The 8,772-nt window shown below is 37.9% G+C and overlaps 1 non-coding gene across 1 annotated transcript; it reads right to left on the reverse strand.

The window, feature by feature from the left end:
• Positions 1–318: 318 nt before the first annotated feature.
• Positions 319–420, reverse strand: LOC115873617. Its single transcript, XR_004048509.1, has one exon. It is a non-coding gene; the product is annotated as a U6 spliceosomal RNA (small nuclear RNA).
• Positions 421–8,772: the final 8,352 nt, after the last annotated feature.

The raw sequence follows: 8,772 nt of genomic DNA on the forward strand, positions 1-8,772 counted from the left end.
GTGCTCAGAACAAATCATTGGAGAAGTTGGACTATATGAGGAAGAACATGCCGTCAAGTTTGGAGGGAAGCTCGTTAACAACCCGAGATATACAGATTACTCAGGCTTGCTTGCTGAAAGCAAGGAGGACTTGTAACACTTGATGCAGATAAAATATTAGTCTTCAGTATGGATTTCAACTTAATATGAAGAAAATAAAAATCCTCATAACCGGATGAATAGACAACATGATGACAATAGGAGCAAACACAGAAGTTGTCAAGGGCTTCTTTTAACTGGAATCTATATTCATAGAAGCCGCTGTCAAAGAACCAAACAACATCTTTTGGGAGATTCTAGTGCAAAAGACTTCTTTTGTGCAGGGGCGATGCTAATTTTTCTGTATCGTTCCAATTTTAGTACATGTGCTCATGGCGGCATATGTGCAAATGTGCTTGACACACTGGAGGTATGTATGGATTGGGATAAGAGATGTAAGAGCCCGCAATAAAAGTGTTTTTTTAAAGACTTCTTTATAGTGGTGAAGAACAATGATGTCACTTTAAGGACTGACCCAAGCCATGCTATTTTCAATTACCTCATATGCATGTGAAAACTGCACAATGAATTAGGGAGATTGAAGAATAGATACACTTAGTTTAAGGTATAGGAAAAGGAAACTGAGTATACTGTTGACACCCAGAACAATGAAGACTTCTCTCTTGGAAGAAGTATGTCCGAATGTACCTTAGACTAACTGGTGGGGATACTTTGTCTCATGTACTTTGGATATGTTATCAGGAGCAACTGGTCCGTGGCAAAGGACGCATGCTCAGTAAAGCAGAGGGTTGGAGTCAAAGAGGAAAACCCTCAATGAGAAGGGTTTTCAACGTGATGACTGCAGCACTGGGTTCAAATGGAGCATTGTGAGGATGTTGGGGAACCTGGTGGTGTTATGTGCTGTTGTACTTAGCGTCTCTGAGTCAGAATCAACTCAGCGACACCTAATCACAACAACTTCTTGAACTATAAATAATTTGGGGATATAGTCTATTTTAACACATCTTTATATTAGTATTTTATATGCAAAAGGACAATAAAATTGATCTTAATCAATGCAATTATACGATGTTTCATTTTATTGTGAAGTTAGTTTTCTTTTTGCATGGAAGGGTTTGCTCAGTTAGGGTTTCCTTGAGGCTGACACAATATATCACTGTGGTTGACTGTTGTTTTGTTTTATTTTTACTGCCTCAGTTTTAGTTTGTGTTCACTGAATATAGATTTGCTAAATTTTGTTCCCTTTTCTTATCATGAAAATTGCTTTGACATTGATGTAATAAATTCACAGCTTTAGATATCCCATTAGGTTAGGTATTATGATTTTTAGTTAGCTCTTTAGTGATTTCCTCTTTTTTCTTTTTATCTTTGGATCCTATAATATCCTCTTTTGCTAACTTCACCCTCTCAATCATGTCTTCATATTTTATGTTGAATCATTTTTTTCTTCTAGTTATAGTTCATATTTCCCTAACTCTTCACATGTCTAATAATATTTAAAGTATCCTGTACATTTTAAAATTACATTGTTGAAAGTTTGTTGTCTTCTTTAGCAATTTATGTACTTTATCTTAACTGGCAGTTAATTTATTTACAGAACATTTTGATATTTAGAAGTTTGGTTTTATGGAATATTGTATCAGATATATTAAAATATTTTCTCTGGACTTAGGTTAGCCCAACCACAAAAGCATAAATGACCTCTCTCTAATGCCAATGCTATGGGAGAATGTTAAAGATTTACTCTCTAGCTCTTCGGAACTTAAAATATTCCATCCAGAACTGAACTATAAAATTTTTCATTAGTTTACTGCTTCTCAGTCCTTCTTGGCCTACCTTATGCATGCTCACTCTAAGTATTCACTCTTCAGTATTCTTCAATAGATTCAAAGGGATCTCCAAGTATATTTATGAGGCTTTTACTCTTATACAACTCCCTCATCTCTGTCACTCTAGTCACAAATAGCTGTATCTACAGGCTGTTTAATAGCTTTCTACTTAGCTTGGTAATTTTCAATATTTCCTTCATTTAGTTCTCCTTATACCACTGTCCATAAAGTGTCCCCTTCCCCCTAAAGCCAGCAACGAAACAGAAGAGGCATCATTGCTTTACTTTTGTTCACACATTTCAAAGTACTCTCCAGGGTGTTGAACAATGTCTGTAAGCAGTTGGTTCATGTTGTTATTTATTTTTACATTTTATTTTACTCTGGGATGGAAAGATTTCCAGTTAACTTATAATGGCTGAAAATGTCACATCTAACTTTAAATGTCACTACTGCTCCATTGTCATGCTGTGGTGGTTTGCATGTTGCTCTAATACTGGAAGCTATGCCATTGGCATTTCCATCCATCAAGGTCACCCAATGTTAAAAGATTTCAATGGGATTTCCAGAAAGATGGTGCTGAGATGAGTCCCCTGCCTAGCACTCCCCTTGCATGGCACAGACATTGCCAGTTCCCGGGATTTAGATGCAGGACCTAGACTCTCAGCACTCTAGGATTATTTTAGACCTCCCTCTCTAATTTTCACCCACAAAGAACACAACAGAGTTCACTGCAGTCTCCCTTCTCCCCTAAGTTAGGAGGGGCGCTGGGGTGGTAAATTCCAGTCTCCTCCATTCTTCCCTAGTTCTGTGGCTCACCAGCCCAGGGCTTATGCCAACCCAAACCATCTCCCAAGTGGAGCCCACAGCCCTGTGCCCTCACGGACTACTGGGATCCTGAGATACTGGAGCTCACCTCGACCCATCAAACAGAGCCTTCATAGTTATAGCCCCTTCTGGGTCTTTAATGGATATCAGATAAAAATTCCCAGCTAATTCAAAAGGGATCCATTCCAGTAAAATAGGAACACAAGTTTAACCCTAGGAGTTTAAAAAAAATTTTAGATTTCCTTTCTTTCTTTCTATTTTTTTGTGAGAAATATAAATACAAAATTCCTTTTCCGACCAAAGGAACTAGAACCCAGAATTCCAGTGTTTCTTGGAGCACCCCCTCCCTTCTCTAGGTGTCTGGCTGACACCAGGACTGAGCAGGAATGCTTCCTGATTGGAAGTCCCCTGGCTCACTCCCACCTTGGGCTCCCACTTTAATAGCCTATTTCTACCCTAGGACAACATACAAAGAGTGGATAGGACTGAATTGTGTAGAAACCCACAACTATTGGGTCTTCTGTTATAAACACAATAACAGAATAGATTCACTCTCTCTTTTTAACATACAGGGCTGATGAGTGACTGGTCAATTTCTTAGTATACCCCTCACCAATCCCAACCACTATTACCTCAAGACACCGCTTCCTCCACCTCAGTAACATGCACTCTCTTATAATGTACCAAGTAAGAACACATCTCTTATAACCTCTTCTCCAACTCCTCAAAAATTATTATACTTAACAGGAAGTCTTCTTATGATTAATACCACCACTTAAAGTCTACTCCCAAGCACTTATATCCTATTCCTCCTACTCACCCATCAGCTACAACCCAAGAATCTTTTATCCATCAGACCTTTCCAAAAAATATGAAGGAGAAATAAAAGTTTTCTGAAACAAGGAAATATTTGTAAAATTTGTAAAACAAAACAAAACAAAAAACCACCCAGCATTATGAAAAACGGTATCCAGTTCTTATGGGCAGAAAACCAGCAACACTCAAACATAAGACCACCATGGGGTGTGCCAGCACCCAGACCAACAAACTGAAAACAGAACCCAATATTAAATCTATTGGAGAAAAGACTACACAAATAAATTGCTCAACATGGTTGTGCTACATCAATGCCCTATGCTGTACTAAGATTGCTGAAGACAAAATGGGTGCATAAACAAATGTGATGAGGAGAACGGATGGTGAAAAGATATTGACTATGCAAAGGTATAGCATTTGGGGTCTTAAAGGCTTGGAGTTATAAGAGCTGTAAGAGTCCCCAGTAAAATATTTCTGTTTTTTTAAAAGATATGTATTATTCTGTTAAACCCGTGACTGACATTCTCAATGATTATTATTGTAAATTTACTTGGCAAATAATCCCCAATGTTTGTGTAGATAGCGTCCTACCATGAAAGGATTAATTCTGTACAAGTGAATATTTCCGATACCGTGATATGGTCTTAGCCTACATTGGCCCAATAACTCTCTGTCAACAGGGCTTTAAAAAATTAGAACCAGGGGCTAATCAAAGAAAATATAAATGGAAGATCTTTATGTCCCAGAGGGATGATTGATGAGACTCTTTACCATAAATTAACAAGGATTTTTTTAAAGGGAGCCAAAGGCAGATAAAACAAACAAACAAAATTCCATAGATCCAGGAATGCACTAAACCCTAGCCCCAATTTAAGAACAATTGTATCTTAAATCATGGCCCTGGTGGATACTCACCTTCATGAAATGATCATGGAAGATAAGGACACTACAGCAAAGTGTGGTTAAGAAAGCAGATAGTGCCCAGCTATCAATCAAAATAGAATCTGGGGCCTTAAAGCCTTGTCTCTAGACAAGCAGCCATCTAAGTGAGATGTCAACTAAATCCACATGGAAGAAGCTCACCATTACCAGCCACTGAAAAACTGTAAATCTTGCCATTTGAAGTTGAAGAAGGGATTAATAACAGCTTAAATTGTGAAAATCTGGTTTGCAGAAGGCTATGGATGACGATGGGAGCCCAGGGTACATTTTGGGGAAGTTCATAGGAATAAACCTCGGGTGATTTCCTTCTATCCAAAATAGAGGAATGGGAATAAAGTGGTAGCTAAACAGAGTGCATCGGAGAGGTGAGCACAGAAGACCAACGGGGTAAACCTGACGTGAACAGATAAAACTCTGGGCTTTGATTTCCACCACCACCACCCCCCCACCCTCTGATGCATGCTGGGCCTGATCTGTTTTTCAACATTATCTGTACTTTAGTTTCTTCATTTTAGAGCTATCTCAGTGGTGTCATGTCATTGGAGGTTACCCACTTGAAGCTGTGTTTATGTTTTTCCTGTTTTTTTGGTATATGAAGCCCAGGATAGATGAACCTATAAGGATAGTGTGCTGGTCCCGGTAGACTAGAGAAGCAAATCCATAGAAAATCAATGAGGATAAGGGAGAGTTTTATATAAAGGGTAATTGTACATTAACAAAACATCTCAACCCAGTTCAGTCCAAGCCCATAAGTCTGATATTAGCCCATATGTCCGTTACCAATCTGTAAAGTCCTCTTCAGACTCACAAAATACATGCAATGACGCCAAATGCAGGATGCTCACAAGCCAGTGGGTAGAAAATCTTTGGATCCAATGGAATTGTAAGCATCTCAGTGCTGGCAAGGGTCTCCAAATGACTTCAGCTTCAAGGCTACATCAGGTTAGGTCCCCGTGGCTTCTCCTAATGGATGTTGCACAGGGAGTCAGCAGAGAGAAAGAAGTGTCGCCCATTTCCTAGGAGGAAAATACAGCAGTTTCCTGAATTCTTAGGAGAAGGCCATGCCCACACAGAGGTCTCATTAGCTATCTTCGGATTGACAGGCAAGATTCCACCCCTACACTCTTTATCCTCAAATTGACACCAGATTATGTAACTACCACAGATAGCAAGTAGAATTAGGTTTTAAGAGGGTGGGGATTGGGGTGGTGGGATAAAATGGAGATGTGAAGGGGTCCAGGAAGGAAAATAATGTTTCAAAACTGATTTGGATAGCAATTGAACACACTGCTTAACATGATTGAAGTATGGAATTATATGATTTGTGTATTAACTCCCAATTAATAGTACCTTTTTAAAAACAGAGAAAAAAATATTTTAATACACTTTCCAGAGCAATACAAGTTAGGAATAATCACCAGGAAATATATTTCTGAAAACAAATTAGCCAGAGAGGGTGTTACACTTAGCAGTGGGACATTATCTGATATAATACTGGAAGTTGGCAAAGTACTAAGCAACATAGAGCTTTATTGCATAGAGATTCAGTTCTACCCTGTTCTATAGGGTCCCAAGAAGTTCATACAGGGACAATTCTACCCTGTTCTATAGCGTCCCAAGAAGTCGGAATCAACTCAATAACCATCAGAAGCAGAAAATCCATTTCACAAGTGGAAAGAATTGAAGAAAATAATTCAAACCTCAAGTTGAAACATTGAAGGATTCTATGAGAAAAATATTGAATGATGTAGGAAACATGGAAGATGGAAGGAATAATAGTCACTGTTCCAAAAGTAACTGGTAGATATTTAACCGTTTCAAGAGGAAGCATACGATCATGAACTGACGGAAGAGTCAACGCTGACCCTAATGCACTGGTGAAAAACAAGGCTTTACAAAATGATATAATACCAATTGAGATAGTTCAGTCAAGGATTGCAAGGCTGACAGCACTTACTCATCTGTGCCAAAGAATTTGGAAGATAGTTACCTGACCAGCAAACTAGAAGGAATCTATTATTTGTGGCCATTATCAAGGAAGTAGCATTAATATCTCACGAAAGCAAAAGTTTACTGAAGTAAATTAAACCGTAGTTTTAGCAGTACATTGACAAGAGATTTCCAGAAATCCAACATGAATTCAGGAGATGGAATGAAGGATGCCTGTCATTGCTGATGTCAGATGAATCTTGGCTGAAAGCAATGATATTTACCTGTGTTTTCCTGATTATGCAAAAATGTTTTACTGTATTGGTTATAACAAATGATGGATAAGATTGTGAAGAGTAGGCTTCTAGAACATTTCATTTTTATCTTGCAGAATGTATACATAAACCAAGAGGTAGTCCTCCTAACAGAAGAAGGTATGTGGTTTAAAATCAGGAAAGGTACGTGTCAGCCTTATAACCACCCACAATAGTTATGTGTTCTGTATGCTGAACAAATAATCGACGATGATAGACTATATGAAGTAAAATGAAGCATCAAAACTGGAAGACAAATAGCAATCTGTGAGATTCAGATAACATAACCTTACCTGAGCAAAGTGAAGAGAGCTAGAAACCCTTACTGATCATCAATGACGACAGGCGCATGGATTATGCTTCAACGGAAGGTAATCAAAAATCTTCACAATAGGACAGATAAGCAGCATTATGCTAAAAAGAGAAAAGTTTGAAGTTGTCAAGGATTTCTGCTGACTTGAACTCATAATTAATGCCAAGGGTAGCTGTGGTAACGAAATCAAATGACATATTGCAGTTGACAGATCTGCTGTAAATTCTCTCTTTAAACTATTAAAAAACAAATATCTCATCTCGATGACTAAGATACCCCTGACTCAAGCACTTGACTCATATGCATATGAAAGCTGAATAGTGGAAGCATCTGAGAAAAACTGATGCCTCTGAACGATGGTACTAGTGGAGAGACCGGACGATACCAAGGGTTTCCAGGAGAAATATTTCTGGACAAAGCGTCTCCAGTATACTCCTTAGAAGGTAAGAGAGTGCCTTTGTCTTCCAGAATTTGGATGCGATTCCAGGAGTGAACCATCTATGGAGGAAAGCATAGTGCTTGGTCAAGTAGGGAGCCAAGAAAAAGAGAGAAGTCTCAACGAGATGGATTAGCACCGTGGCTTTAACAATGGATTAAAATATAGCAACAATTATGAAGGTGGTATGGAGTTGGTCCTTGCTTGTTCTGTTGCACATAAGGTTGCCAGGAGTCAGAACTAACTCAAAAGAACCTAACAACAAGAACAACCTGTAAGGCATAATGTTTATTCCAATACAATGAAATGCATTTTAAATCCATGACCAAATAGTTTACCAAGTGCCTCTACTGCTATCTATTATTTTTGTTATTCTCTTTAATTTTACTATATGCCTTGATATTTATAGTAAAATAAGGGTGAATGTCATAAACAAATAATGGCAGACTAGAATTTTATACAGTAAATACAAGATGCAATCAATTAGATGTAACTTTTAAGATTATGTATTATTTTATGATCATTTTATATTGCACTGTAGTGAGACATAGATAGGTTCTTCAAAACCACCACTTTCTTTGCTGTGTCTAAACAAAGATGTATTCTTCTATCAGAGTCTAGGACCCGGGAGCCCTCTCAGAATTAATATTCTTCACTTAGTATGGCTAGGAGAGTAATCTAGAAATGAAATTTGGGCATCTCATGCTGATGTAGGAAGTAATGAAAGTAACTGAATCACTCTGATGGTCTATGAGCAGAGAGAAATAATTATTTCTTCTTATAACTTGTCACTTGAATCTCCATGTAAGCCCTGCACTTGGATGATGAAGCAACCACAAGAGTTAGTAATGATCTGAAGTTGCTTTTAATAACCATTGTGTAAAAGTCAAATCAGAGTGAGGTGGGTGTTTATGAAGGTGGCAGTTTCTGTAACCTGAACATTAAACAGGTTGCAAATCATGGAGTGCTAGGCCAGGTGCAGGGTGCCACTGCACACATTGGTCGTTTTCCAAGTGCAGTCTGATTCAGAACAGTTCCCATGGCAAGTGAACATCTTGCACATGCTGTAAAAGCCCAGTTGACAAAATCACCTGCTGTTTGTAATACGGTAAAAGTCATATATTTAACAATCAAATTATCAAGTAATTAGTTATTGCTGAGTTTTTAAATCTTGGAACTTCACTTTTTAGTTGTTTCACATATTTAATTTGAGCAAAAGAATATAAAACAAACAAACAACAACAAAAACCCAGAGAATAATTTGTTCATTTTAACCAGCTTGAGTATCAAATTTATTCTCATGGCTTAACAAAAAGGAACTATAGAATA

Source organism: Echinops telfairi, unplaced genomic scaffold, assembly GCF_000313985.2.
Source record: "Echinops telfairi isolate 266 unplaced genomic scaffold, ASM31398v2 ScPeMD7_7469;HRSCAF=8507_0, whole genome shotgun sequence".
In the NCBI taxonomy this organism is placed as follows: domain Eukaryota; kingdom Metazoa; phylum Chordata; class Mammalia; order Afrosoricida; family Tenrecidae; genus Echinops; species Echinops telfairi.